Source organism: Arachis stenosperma, chromosome 5 (genome assembly GCF_014773155.1).
Source record: "Arachis stenosperma cultivar V10309 chromosome 5, arast.V10309.gnm1.PFL2, whole genome shotgun sequence".
Classification (NCBI taxonomy): domain Eukaryota; kingdom Viridiplantae; phylum Streptophyta; class Magnoliopsida; order Fabales; family Fabaceae; genus Arachis; species Arachis stenosperma.
In genome coordinates, this window is record NC_080381.1 from 19,156,020 (window position 1) to 19,171,942 (window position 15,923).

The 15,923-nt window shown below is 31.1% G+C and overlaps 1 long non-coding RNA gene across 1 annotated transcript; it reads right to left on the reverse strand.

Annotated features, from left to right (window-relative positions):
- Window positions 1-553: 553 nt before the first annotated feature.
- LOC130982853 (uncharacterized) lies at window positions 554-2,712 on the reverse strand. Its single transcript, XR_009087205.1, has 5 exons — window positions 2,267-2,712; window positions 2,143-2,188; window positions 2,002-2,056; window positions 1,164-1,256; window positions 554-649 (listed from the first exon to the last, which is right to left on the reverse strand). It is a non-coding gene; the product is annotated as an uncharacterized LOC130982853 (long non-coding RNA).
- Window positions 2,713-15,923: the final 13,211 nt, after the last annotated feature.

The window sequence follows — 15,923 nt, forward strand, 5'->3', positions numbered from 1 at the left end:
GCACAATGCTTGCTCCTCTATTTCAGGATATCTCGAATCTTTCTTGGCGGTACTTTTATTTGATGCTGCTGCAGCCATCTGTCAAAAGAATCACTAGTTGAGTTCTACAACAACAATATCAGAAAAGTTAGTTTAGTTCATACCTCTTCAGATCGCGCTATCATGCTTGGAGGACTAACAGCTAAATAAGCATAAGCCATTAAGTTCAATGGCCAACCAGTAATCTGTATTGGAAAACATTGAGATCTGACCAAAAATAGAACAAAATAAGTTGGTAACAATTAAAGTTAAAAGTATTCATCGGAATGATATCTTAAAGGCATATCAGATAATATAAAGTCATCAAGAGAGAGTAAGAAACGAAAGGGTATGTGCTTATGGCCATTATGAAAACAGAAGCTATATCAGTAAATAAATAAAATTCTAAAAAATAACGAATTTACTTAAAAAAAATGGTAGTACATTTAGTTATTTTTCATTAGTGTTCCACAGTTCAAAAATGGAACTTGTTTGCTTTGTGCTAACTTTATCCTAGATAACAAATTCTAATCTTTCAATCTATGTTTACCTGCTCACCTGGTTGATATGGCCGATCTGTAGTAAAGACAATTCCCTTTGATAAATTATCATAATCCAAAAAGGTATCCACCTAAACCAGTGAAAAGAAACTGGAGTTAGAAAATTTCATGGGCAAAATCATAATAAGAAAATTTCTTTGGAATAGACCGTACATACTCCTAATATTATAAACTATACCCTCAAAACAGTTAAACAGAGCAGGTAGAACAACCCTCAATACTAAACCACCAAGCAACCCCATTTATTAGGATGACCAACCAAAAGACAGATCCAAGCTAACACTTGTGCATTTTAAGTAATTCAGAAAAAAGGGAAAAAAGCCACACACACACACATATCCTTCAGAAGACCAGAAAATCAGAACCCAGATTTCATAACCATAATAAAAAAAACTATATGAGAATTATATGGGAGCATAACAGCAATAAAAAAATGTCTATGTATAGATTCTGTTTACCCTGGTTGATTGGCTTGTTTCTGAAATGCTACATATATCTCAGTTAATAAAACATATCACGTTCTAAATAATCATCACCCTAATCAAAAGAAAGTACAGACCTCAATGAGAAAATAAAGATAGGTACCTAATGGTAACTTCATCCCAGCCTTAGTGATTTCATAAGGGATAGTAGATGGATTTTTTGTTACAAACAATTGTCAGGGAACTCCAACCTTGCCTAAAATCAAAAGCCACACACACACACACATATCCTTCGGAATCAAAAGTGATCAGAAGCACTAATAAAAATTAAATAAGCAAGAGTAATCAAAAGCACTAATAATATGCCTTATAATAAAAAATAATATGCATAATAAACTAAATTCACTAATGAAACCAGCAAGAGTGATCAGAAGCACTAATGAAGCAGAGCAGTTTTTTTAAGTTAGAATATTGAATTTAAAAATACCATGTTAAAAAGACTACTCTAACCACCACATTTAGAATGAATTAGCTTAAGAAAGTATCCTGAAACGACTAAAACGGATCATCAAGGGACACCACATTTAGTATGTAATTTCTCATTGTGTAACTGAATGCCTTCCTTTATTTAAACCTAGGAATTCTAATGATGCGCCATCTTCCAATCTAATTGGTTATTACAATAGTTGACAAATTGCAATGAGCCACGAAAATACTGCAGCATATATAATCCACATGAAACAAAAATAATTAACATGAAATCAGTAAACTACTCTAGACAAATGAATAATAGTCCCCATTAGTACTTGATTTTTGTTTATTAGAACATTACCATTTACCACTACAAAGTAAACTGTGCTGATTAAGAAAGCAACAATCATTCACATACAGATCCAAGAATCAAGCAGCTGACTGGTCAATAAGCATACTCAATGGAAAGGTTTCTGCCATTTAATCATCAAATACAACTAAAATCAATATCTAACTATTCTAACCCTTACCTCTTTGTTGATCAAATACACAAGACTTGTCCCTGTTTTTCTCTTGAGCCCAAACCTTAACCGTTCCAAGAACCAGAATTTTGGTTACATATCACAAGGCCATTCGACCAAATTAAACACAAAGGAGAGAAAATCACTCACCTCTCTTTGCTTGTGGTGGTAGTTGTGTTAACAGAAATTGAATAAACTGAAAAAATGGAGCAAGAGAATTATCAGAATTTTGAATTAGAGGAGAAAAGAAAAAAGATGAAGTCGCTATCCTCACCTAGCAAAGAAACTCGAAGAACAGTTGGGTGAGTGGAACGCAGCTCCCTCTTAAGCTTCAGTCAGCTCCCTCCTTGGCCATCATTCTCTTTCTCTTGGTGCTATGGTTGATGAAGAGCCAAAAACTTGAAGAACACTCCTGTTTTTGCTCCCTGGTACTTTGGCTATTCCTCTGTTCCTTGCCCTCTCTCTACTGTCTGTGAATTCATGAGGGAGACAGACAGAGACAGACAGAGAATGGCCCTCCATTCCTCCTCTGATTTCTGAACGTGAAATCTTGTTGACCCTGCCATTCAATATTCAATATTAGGGCAATCACTTGATAAACTTTGACTTCACTAGTTCACTAGTTCACCATCTACACCCACATTTAGATCCTTCTGCAACTCACCTGATTAGTACGACCATTGCTATACTTATGAACAATACTTATCTTCAAGAAATGGAAAAGAGCTGCAATAGGGGATTGAACCGACCACTTAGAATTTAGAAACATGCAAGATTACAGCTCTTGAATCAAATTCCTTCCTATCAAGTTCTACAAGATTACAGCTCTTGAGTCAGAAAGACTTTAGCCAAAACAAGCAAAAAGAATAAATAAAAGCACTCCTCAGAATCCTGACAATAATTGATTAACATATAGTCACATATAAAGAGAGAAGGAGGTAACTTCAATACTTCATCCTAATCCTTTTTACAAAACCCAAAGTATAACTAATCCATTACAAGCACCAAGTTCATTTGTATTAGGGCAAAACAAAAACCATTCTTATTGCTTAGTTAGCAACAAAAAACTTTATGTTTGTCCATATATATTTTCTAACAATAATGTTCCACATTTCCACTATATGTGCCTAATAAGAAAATTCCACATTACTGTTGAGTTAAGTATTTATATTTAATACATAATATATGTCAAAATAGTTTAACATAAATAATCCAAAACAACTACCCTAATACTAATGATTGTGATGCATCTAAAATGATTGTCATGCATATTGGAATCTGAGAAAAGCTGTTAGATTGAAATCTACTGGAAATAAGCGTGCAAAGCCTTCCAAACTTGAGGACAAGGATCATGCAGATAATTCAAAAGACAAGGACCATGCAGATAATTCAGAGAACAGTGCTACTGTTTCATCAAATGAAGATGCAAAACGAATTTTGAAAGATATGTCGCATGCAGAGCAAAGTGATCTATTTGCTATTGTTACATTTAAACTTGAAAATTTTGTTCAGAGTCGGCACCCACCAGGAAAGCAATATGATACAATTCATTGGTGAGTTGCTGCCAACTTATTCATTGAGAAAACAGAAACGGAAGCTAAAATCAGAGAAGGAGAAGCCAACTTATTCATTGAGAAATCACAGAAACAAAAACTTATTAACGCTGCATTTGGATTCAGTCTCAGAAACAAACCCTAAAATACCACAAATCTTCATCAACAATAGCATGCATGTTATCAAATTACAGTTCACAAACCCATATTTCACAGATTAAAACCCCCAAATTAAAACCCCTAAAATAGGAACCCTAAGCCTCTGATCAATTTCAGAAGCAAATAGAAATCAATACATACCTATTCAATGATGTGAGCACAGCGAAGATGAGAAGCACGGAGATGACGATGGCGAGAGCGGCGCAGCGATGATGGTGAGAGCGGCTCAGCGACGATGGTGAGGGTGGCACAACGACGATCAGTGCAAGCGATGGCGAAGAGGAGTGTCGGTCAGTAGTGGGGAGTGGGGGTGAGTGGGGAGTGGGAGGCGACGACGGTTATTGGCGAGAGTTACAGGGTTTCTTCTTGTAGGGCAACGATGGCGAGGGCTTCTACTTCGCGATGAAGGTGATGAAGGTGATGAGTGAGCTTTCAGGAAAAAGTGAGACTGAGGGTTTACGAAAGAGGACGAGGGTGATTGAGTGACATTTGGAGGGAATTGAATCACAAAAATTTTACTAAGTGTGATGAGTTTGCTTTCAGGAAAGAGGAAAAAATTTCAGTAAGTGTCAAATTTTTTACTCTAGATACATTAGGCATCGCTTTTTAAGTGCACCCAAAACTTAAAAAATAGGCTACCCTTTAAAAGCGTCTCCTTTGATACGAAAAGTGAAGCTATAGATATCAACCTACGGCTACGCTTTATAAGTGATTTCTATAATACCTAAGACTACGCTTTTTAAATGATGCCGCATTTGTGTATCATTTTCTCTTATAAAAAGGCAACACGGAGAAAAGCGTAGCCTATTCTATGAATAGGCTACGCTTTTCAAATGTAGCTTAAAAAAAGTGTGGCTGAATGGGTATTTTTCTTGTAGTGAAAAGGTAACATGTGCATTTATTAACTGTTGTGAGTGATTATCCCATTTCAATAAATTTAGAATGAATTAATAATTTTCTAGCTCTTAAAGGCATTGCGTTTTATAAATGTGATTCGCCTCTTTGGCATTAACATGATTATCATGAAGTGCTTTTTATTTATCAGAAAACTACACATAATTATAAACGTTATTACCTATTTAGCATCAGACATTCTTTGATAATCATGTATACATACACGGTGTAATTATCTAATTTTATAATTGACTTTTATGCCATCATTTCCCCATTAACATGATTAATTGGAAATAACAAATTTCTTCTAATATTTGCACATAATTTCCTGGGACAACATTTAATCCAATAAGGATATGCCATCAATCACCATTCAACTGAGAGTGCACTAATGGCAGAATTGATAATTTCATAACTTGAAAAATACAAAAAAAAAATAACTGAAATTTGATAATCTCAAGAAAAGTGTAAATAAGTAAGCTTATTGAAATGGTACAAGACTTGATAAACTGTAACATATTTATATGCGTTATATGCTTGATCTGAAATTTGGTGATGAATAATAATAAGATATTTATATGCTTTATAAGATTGTATGGTTTTTTGGTGTTGTATAGCTGTAACATATTTATATGATTGTATTGTATGTTGGTATTATAATGTATAGTTGTAACATATTTAAGTTGTGTTAGATATTGTAGGGTCTTATTCCTGTTCTACAGGAAGTTATGCAAGGATCACATCATAGATTTTGTTCTAGACATATATGACAGAATTTTGCTAAGAAATGAAATGGTCTTGACTTCAAAGGAACATTGTTCAGCTATGCAAAAGCCATGACTCCCGAGGAATTCGATGTTGCCATGGATAGAGTTAAAAGGATGAACCCTCACGCATGTGAATATCTTAAGCGAATTAAACTTTCTCAATAGAGCCGATCACATTTTAGCAAGTGGCCGAAGAGCGATAACATCACAAACAACAATACTGAGGTGTTCAACGGTTGCATAAAAAAGATGATATGTTTGTTATTTTTTATTATTAATATAGTGTATGTATTCTTATACAATGAAAAATATTATATATATAATTATAATTATCTGTAAAAAAAAATTTTTCATACTGGTAGTACTAAAACAACAACAACAATAATAATAATAGTATTACAATGGAAAATAATAATTATACTATTAAAATACTAGAAATATTAAAATATTGTCGATATAGTATCTTTATGAGAAAGTAGAAAATTAATTTTTTGATGAACTACTATTTTAAATTCAATTTCAAATAATATAATACACTATCATATAATCTAAAAATAAAATATATCCAATTTAATATGGGTAATATGTGACATTGTTATTATTATGATATTTATTATTATTAATTTCGCATTCATGGTTAATAGTTGTACGGTTTTGGAAGATAATCAAGATATAAAGAAAATAGTGATATCCATAATTAACATTCAATACAAGATAAAAAAAAGTGGTAAAATTTTTAGTTATTATTATTGGAAAAAAGGTTTAAACCTTTTTTAGGTAATCATTAATTTCAGTCTGTTTCTTCGAATATTTAACGAATTTTAATATATACACTTCTGTATTTATTATTTAAAAATAATAAATCCTATGATTTGTAGATAGTTTTTTCGCAGATTTTTTAGAAATAGTTGAAAAATTGAATTGCAGTTTGATAAAATAACCTTTCAAAAAAAGGGAATTTTAACTTTTCAAATATAATTTTAACTTAATAAAATGTAAAATTTTATTTGGTAAGTGAAAAATAATTCATATATTTAAAGCACTTTTTATCCATTATAATTATTAGAAGATCTATTAAAAATTAAATATAAAAAATTAATCCCTATATTAAATATTTTCTTAATGAAATAAAAATTAAAAAATCGCTTTGTAAGTGAAAATTAATTCATATATTTAATTTTTTTTTAGTTCGTTGATAAATTAGAAGATCTATTAAAGAATAAATATAAAAAATTATTTCCTTAATCAAGTTTACATTTTTTGTTATATTATAAAAATTATTCATTAGGCACATATAAAAAAATAATATCTTAATAATTTTTATATTTTACTAATTTATTTCCATCTCTAACAAGATTAGAACCCATCACTTCCCCTATATTTTTGTTCTTATCTTTTAAAATATAATCAAAAGGCAAATATAGAAAAACCAAAAGTCACAAACTCCCCCACCCCTTCAAAAAAGAAAAAGGAAACAAAAGTGAACCTAGTGACCCTTCATCATCTCTCTCTGACGTCTCATCTCACTTAACCAAGAAACCATACCCAACTTTTTCACAGTCAAACTGCATAACCTTCTACCACATACGAAGGCGTCGTCAACTACAGTGCATGCTATCACCCGCGACTCGTCTGATAGTAACGTCCCGGGCAACTTCTTCGCGGACAGCCCTTTTCTTGGGTTGTTGACGGATTGAGACTACAAACTTTGTGCTGTTACCAACGAACTTGAGCATCTTTAATTCTAAATTGTCAGAAAATCGAACAAGGTGAAGTTTTGCTTTGATCATTGTACTCCTAACACACAATCTTTTATTTGCTGTTTCTTTTTTTGTATGTCTTTTCTCTGTTGGTAACTTTCCTTTCATTAATTTGATTAAGTGAAGTTTTAAATTTTGAAAAGATTGAGTTGATAAGTTGATTTTTCGAGTCTGAATATGCGGAATCCAAATATGCTTTGTGACAAGGTGGAATGCTGTTTTTTGAAATAACTCATTTATGTTGTTACTATTATTATCACATTTTTTGTTATAAAAAAGTTACATTAATAAAAAGTTACTATTGTTCCTTTCTTTTTGTTTGTTTGCAAATAAACCAAAGAAGTTTTTTAAACACTATTCTTCCACCATGAGTTTTGTTGCATGTAGAAGTGATCGTAAAAGGTAGATATTGTATTATTTGTTTCATCTATTAATGATTTTTTGTTATCTGTTGTAAACATTCTGAATGGAGTTGATTTATGCGTTCTTTGGCACAAGACAATATTAGCCAATTGATAAAGAATCAAGAATTATATTTGATGCATGCAAATGACAAGTACACATTTAAATTAATATATATTTTGTGTTTTTTTTAGTAACGATGTAAAAAACAAATAAATTACATGTAACCGAATTAACAAAATCTATCATAATAAATTAAATGTAAGTGATAAGTGTTTTTTTTTTCAGGATGATGTGTTGGTTATAGATAGAATAATTGCTAGATATGGTGCTGAGTTGAAACATGAAATTGTCCTAATTGATCTCTATGACAATTGTATTAAGTTTAAAATAAAAACTCGAGGAAAAAAAATCTGGATACCTTCACATGAGGTAGAGAAATTACTTGCTTTCTACAACTTCAAAAGCATGGTGAGGATTTGTTTAATGTATGTCACAAGTGGAATATTTTTTATGGCTCCTGTGGATAAGCGAAATAATCCAATCTATATGGATTTTTATGAATCTCACTATGTTAAAGATATTATTGGGATATCTTTGTTAAAAGTTATCCATGATAAGTTAGGGTTAAACTACTTTGATGCATTGGATGATGTTGCTTCTGGTATAGAAGATAATGGGATGCATGAGAATATGAAAATGTTAGAATTTACAGTTTTTTTTAATTATTGTTAATTTTGTACATGTTATACTTCAATTATTGTATTTATTAACATATTTATTTTCAAATATGTCTATAATTCATTGTATAATATCATGTTGCTATTTGCTTCTTCAGTTGTCTATTTTTTTAATTATTTAAGTTTTTTTCCTTTTTTTATTAATTGCACTTGTAGACTTGGTGTGCAAAGAATTGTCAAGAATAATTCAAAAATAAGCACTGTTCAGAATAGATCAACGACAAAAAAAGAGGGTATGTTCATTTTTTTATTATAAGTTGAAGCAATTTAAAGGTAAAAAGTATGAAGAATGCTAGTTATCCAATATTTTTTTAAATCAATATTGAAAGACAGGGCTTATTTCATTTAAACTATCAAACATCAAACATGTATTATTGAACCAAGCATTTTTGGATAAACCTCAATCCAACCCATACATATTTTAATGTACTTATACAAATGATAAATTTGTTTGAATTAAACACCACCATTCACACCTTCACAGCATCTACATTATAACCCATCTCAGATACAGTCGCCCAAACTATCCAGTATCAGTGGGTATTACCACCCCACTGTTTTTCCTTTGGATACTCCTCCCGTCTCAAATGCTAAAACGCCCAAATAGTCATTTACAACAAAGAAACTAGTAAAGCATATAGTATAAAATTTTCTCCAAAGCTGAACCAACAATAATTCCATTCTACATATTCCTTTGTAAGGTTACAGGTTAAATTAAAAAATACAACCTTCGAATTAGATTGTCACACCAGCTCAGAACCACTACTGAAATTCAACTTCTTGTTCTAATTAGCATGGTTTCCGATCGCTTGAACAAAATAGAAAGGGTTTTGATATCCTTCTATTCTGGCCCGCAAACGCCTTCATTTAAAGTGGGGGTGGTTGTGTGAAAATAAAACTTCCAAACAATATGTTAATAAATAATTTTAAGTTTTTTTTTCAATTTTATGATTTCACTATAGCCTTTTTGAGGTAATTTTAATTTTAATTTTTTTTAATCCACTGCAAAATTATTGGCCCATCATCGAATCTGACCCATCGCCCAAGGTTATCACATTCCGACCCACTCAGCTGCCAACCTTAACAACGTCATTAACATCTAATTAACAATCCCCATCGAAACAGAAAATAGAAAACTAACTCGCGCATGTATGGTCAACGCAGAACTTTGACCACCTAGCCACCTACCACCCTCCACTTGTAGCACTCTCATGATGACACGCTTTGTCTTCATACCATGCTGACAATCACAATCAATATTATAGAACTTTCCATTTTTAAGTCTTTTAGTTATTGAGTATGCAGAGGATATGGATCTTGCTTGCTTTGAAGTCATTTAAACATTTTTTTGTCAATCACTGTTACTTCTCTTTTTATTTTGATTAAAAAGGTTTGAGTGATTTCCTTTCACATTCGTTAGACCGAATGTAGTTCTTTCTCAAGTTGCAAACACTATCTGCAACTTCAGCTGGTGATACATTGCAAATGAAGGACTTGGTAATGGATGTTGAGCTATCAGAGAAAAGTGAATCTTAGCTAGCATGTGTTTCAGTTTCAACTTTGCATAATGGAAAAAAAATTATGTTGACATGATGTCTTCATTCACATCTAGTTAGATCAAGTTTTGGTGCTAAAATGGTAGAAAACTAGGTTTGTCCTTTTTTTGTCCAACATTTAGACATATTTAATAGAAAAATAAATAATATAGTGATTATTTGTAGATTAATAAGGGGTGTACATAAGAATAAAGGTCTAACTTAGTATGATTTTTTTATTTTAGTTTTTATTTTGGGTATGTCATAGATATATGAGTTAACGTAAAAGAATATAACTTTCATATGATGATAGACAAAGATCAAACAGAGAATGGCATCCAAATTAAACTTCTCATGCATGCACTTAAAAAAGAGTAAAGTATTGTTTTTGTCCCCAACGTTTGGGGTAAGTCTCAAAGTTGTCCCTAACATTTGAATCGTCCTATTTAAGTTCCTAACTTTTCAAAATTGACTCAATGTTGTCCTGCCGTTATGAATCTGTTAATTAAATTGACGGCGGGACAAAATTGAAACGATTTTAAACCTTTAGGGACTTAAATAGGACAAAAAATTTGGAGGACAAAAACGATACATAGAAATAAATTTTGATTTTATTCTTCACTAATATCAATTTTTTATGGTACATAGTTATTCAATTATTTTTTAATCACATTTATGTAAATTACACTTAATCACATTACTTTGATTCTAAATAAATTTATTTTTTTAATTTTATTCTTAAAGATTTTTACCAATTATGAAATGTTTGTAAAATGACTAGAATCACATTACTTTATTGTATATGTATCATTTTTTTCCACAAGTTTATGTACTAGTTATTCTATAAACATTTTATGATGAGTAAAAAATTTTAAGAGTAAAATTATAAAAAAATAAATTTAATTAGAGTAAAATTAATGTGATTAAGTGTAATTTACTTATATATGATTAAAAAATAACTGAATAACTATGTACCGTAAAAATTGATATTATTGAAAGATAAAATTAAAATTTATTTCTATGTATCATTTTTGTTCTCAACGTGTTCGTTCTATTTAAGTCCCAAACATTTCAAAATCGTCTCAATTTTGTCCCGCCGTCAATTCCGTTAATAGATTCCTAATAGCAGGACAATATTGAGTCAATTTTGAAACGTTAGAGACTTAAATATGACGATTCAAATGTTAGGGACAACTTTGAAGCTTACCCCAAATGTTGGGAACAAAAATGATACTTTTTCCACTTAAAAAAAGAAGTGGCTCTTTTCAAATTTTTTTCTCTCAATTTTTTTTTTTAAAATGTGATCTCTTACCATTTAATATTTGCTTTTATATTTTTTTTTGTTCCACTTAAAGAGTGTATGATAAAAAATTACACTTTACAAAAAAAAAAGAATTGAGAATATCCATTCTCTTTAAAAGAGACATATTATGTTATACTTACAAAAATATTATTATTGGTTCGATACACATAGTATAATGAGTACAAATAATATATTTTATGTTAAAAATATATTGTTAACATATTTTACAAAACCTAAGTTGTACAGTTAATTTATTTTAACAAATTTACATAAATTTATTGTTACAATGTAAACCACAAAAGATTTCAAATATATATGAAACTTTTATAAGTGATAGAAGAAAAGAATAATTACAATTATAATAAAGAAGAAGACTTTTTAATTCCATCTACTTTTCAATTGGAAATTTTTGTCTTATCTTTTGAAGATACTCTCTTTCTTTATATTTTTGGTTTATATTTTTTGTAAATTGTGTTTGATTTATTTTCTTATCATTGTTTTAATTGGATTTGTAGAGTTTTCTTCCAATACTTTAATACTCTAGTAGAACTCCCCTATAATTAAGATATCACTTTATCAACTTAAGACACCATTTGTTCCTGATTTTAATGTGTTGTCAACTTATTTTCTTTTATTTTCATATGAATTGTTTCTCATTCATAAACTATTATTGGAATGTGGACAAGTCAGGCTTTATTTTAATGAAATTTGCAGTTGTAGTTTCCAATTATCTTTACCGTTTCTAGTTCACTCTCATGTTCTCGATCCTAATGTTGTTGAAGTAAATCTCCCTGAAGCGTTAGATATTGAACCAGTATTATGCTATATTAGATAATTATTTTTATTCTTTGATTTTGTAATATATACGTATATTTCATCGTGTGAAGTTCTTTGTCTGGTTCTATGTGTTGTGATATAGATATTTGGTCAATTGGGAGTCTTGAGCACAATTGTTTTTATTGTGGAGCTGAAATGTGGATTCAGGAATGGCTTGTGAAAAGAGGAGTCAATAACATCCATTGTTTAGCAAGTGCTACATGGAATTTTTGCCGATGCCACCTCCGCTGTTAATTTCGTTGTTGAATGGTAATGACGATCAAGCGAAGTATTATCCAAAACATATTAGGTCCTTTAATGGTATGTTTTCATTTACATCCATGGCTAGGCAAATACAATACACAATTAATAAAGGGGTCGCTCCTCCAATGTTTGTAATTAGTGGTCAAAATTATCATTCAATTGGTTGCTTGATACCAGAATAATCTAACAAGCCAAAGTTTGCACAGCTATATATTTACGATACTAAAAATGAAGTACAAGACAGGCTTGATGCAATTGGGTTAGTTGTTTTTTTCTATAGCAATTATCATTCTATTAATATTGAAAGTTGTTAACTTATTATGATTTTCTTATTTGATTTTTCATTTTTGGTATATACATCTGTGTAGGCATAATACTAAGAATAATTCAATTGAGCGACAAATGGTAGCTAATATAACAGACATGATTGATTCAAATAACTCTCTTGCTAAAACATTTTGGAATACTATGGAGAGATTTGCTAAAGATCAAACCACACCTCCATGGCTCCGTTTGATTAAAAAGAGAGATATTGATGGTAGAAGATATATTTTCCTACTACGTCTGACGTTGTAGCTCTTATTGTGGGTGATATTGATTCTAATGATCTTATTAGAGATGTGATTATTGAGATACATTCAAAATATTTGAAATGAATTGATGTTAATCACCCTTAGTACCTAGCTCTGCAATATCCTTTGTTATTTCTATATGGGGAAGATGGTTTTAGAAACGTCATTTTGATATCTGACTAGAGAGCAAACCAGAATCTTTATAAAAGAGAAACAATAAGTATGAGAGAATTTTTTCCTTTAGGCTTCAAATGAGACCACATGAGTCACATATCATGCTAAAATCTGGACGTTTGTTTCAGCAATTCTTAGTTGATAGCTATACAATGGTGGAGGTTGAGCGGTTACAGTACCATAGATACCATAAAAAAAAAAGTTTAGGTCCCCTCAACTACAAGGGTTGCTTGAGTGCTTAATCCAAGGTGAAACAATTGCTGCAAAAACTGGTAGACAAATTATTCTGCCATCGTCATTTGTTGGTGGTCCACGGTACTTATATTACAATTGCAAAAATATATTTGCTATATGTGGTATGCTGGGTCTCCAGCTATTTTATTACCGTTACATATAATTCTTAATGGAAGGAGATCAAAGATTGTGCATTTAGAAATTCATTAAAGCTATAGCTCAAATGACAGTCTAGACATCATTTGTAGGGTGTTTAAAATAAAGTTGGATGAATTACTGAAAGACTCGAGGAATGGATCTATATTTGGAAAGTCAAAAGCAAGTAAGCATATGTATTATATTTTTCTAATTTCTAATATATAGCTTCGTCCCTATCAAACTATATGTTGGTTATATGCTTATTTTGTCATTTTGGTTTTTGTCCTATATAGTTGTTTATACGGTTGAGTTTCAAAAGCGTGGCCTTCCACATTGCCACATATTGTTATCCCTTCAGCAAAGTGACAAGCCTAGACATTCTGATGATATCGAACAACACATTTTAGCAGAGATACCTAATAAACAAATGCAGCTTAAGCTTTACAACTTAGTTCAAAGGTTCATGATTCATGGTCCATGTGGTTTGTTAAATGTGAATAGCCTGTGCATGGTCAATGAAAAGTGTTCAAAATTTTATCCCATGTCCTTTCGTGAGAGAACTTTGATAGGTGATGCAGGTTTTCCGAAGTATAAACGTTAGGATAATGGTCGTACAATGATTAAAAGAAATGTACATGTCAACAATCAATACATTGTTCCTTACAAATATGTCATTGCTTCTGAAGTATAGTTGTCACATTAATACCATGAATCTCATCTTGTACCTAGGATCTAAAACAACAGCAATACCCATAATGCCATGAATCTCATCCTAATACTTCTCAAATTTCTTCTTCATGCTAGATGCCATATTAGCAATTAAAGGATTACTAGAAAGTTGTCATTCATCTAATGAGACTCTTATCTTACAAACTAGAGTAAAGTAAAGATTGACAGTAAAAAATTTAGAACCAGAAAACAGTTGAGTAACATCATAAAATAATTTCAATCTATCACATATTTCCTTGATAAGTTCCCACTCCTCATTACTTGACACAGTTTTATATTGGAGTTCTTTCTGCCTTAACCTAGGAAAGACAACTCTATACAACAAAGCAGCTTCTAACATCAAATAAGTTGAGTTTCACCTAGTCGGGCAATCAAGAACTAATTTCATAGTAAATGGAATTGTTGTTTGAGCATACCATCTCACAAAAGTTTCGTTCCTTTTCAGCATTGCATTCCAATACAATACACTAATACGAATCTTTTCAATACTTTCCTTAACTATACTTAAACCATCCTTCACACTCAAATTCAATATATGAGCACAACAACACATCTGTAACAGTTTACCCCCAACATCAAGAATGAAGAATATAGACGACCCAACAGTTCATCTATCATAGCATCATTAGTAGAACATTTATCTGATGTAACAGTAGATAGTTTTCTATCAACGTTCCATTTTAACAATATTTTCATCAATGTTTGAGTGAGAACTTCACTTGTATAGGGACAAGAAACAACAAAAGTTGAAAAATAAAACAAACATGCATGCACTTTAGATGAACAAAACTCAACATACAAAGACAACATAATGTATAAAAGTTTATGAAATTTTTGAAGTACCTCAATAGGCACATTTGCAACTTCCACGAACTATCGATATAGTGAGCTGTAACAACCATGTATCTTTTTTCTCGATTGGAAGTCCACATGCCGCTAGTTATTGCAACTCTACTATCATTTTCATCTAGTTGAAGAGTTGACTTCAGCTTCTCATTCCCAAACATCTTCAAGATGTCTTTCCTGACTGTGTTTCGACTAGGCATTTTAAATGTTGGTTGCATTGATGCAAACGTTTGCCTCAGTCCATGGTGGTCTACACAACTCAAAGAATATTCATGCAGGACAATTATTTCGGCAATATACTTTCTTGTCTTTGAAGGGTCAAACACAAAGCCATCTTCATTTACTTTTTGCACTTGTTCTTGTTTTGCTAGTGATTCAACAATTGATGATTGCCTTGAGTTTGCCACTTTTATTCTCTTACAATATCAGTCCATATGGTTCCTCAATGACTTGGTACATTCTTCAGATTTGCATTAAGCACACTCTTACAAATTTTGCATTTTGCCTTCCATTCACCTTCAACTTTTAAACGATCAAAATACTCCTAATAAGCACTTTTAACATTAGCCTTATTGTCACCTTCAACCGGAGTTGATTCTTCAAGGGTTGAGGCATTATTATCCGTTGCTTGTGGAGTTTTTGAAGTTGGATTAGCATTACTTTGAACTTCAATTTCATTATCGGTAGGAGCAACATCGTTGCTTTATGTGTCTTCTCTAGCATTACTAGTCATGAAATTATCTGATACAGAGATTATAAAAATATTAATAATTGAAATATCTTTTGTATTGTGAAATATAAATGTATCTACTGAAGGAAGAGATTAAGAGTCTGACACAGTACATGAATAATACAAGATAATAATAAGAAACTAATTATATAACAACCTAACTACTACATTAGATTATAAATCAACATAATAATTTCTAAGATAATTTTCGAAAATGCATGTGTTACGACTTCTGAGATGTGTAATACAAATAAGAGCCATAGAAATTGAGCAAATTCAATGTAAATCAAGACTTAAAAAATGTATGGTGGACTT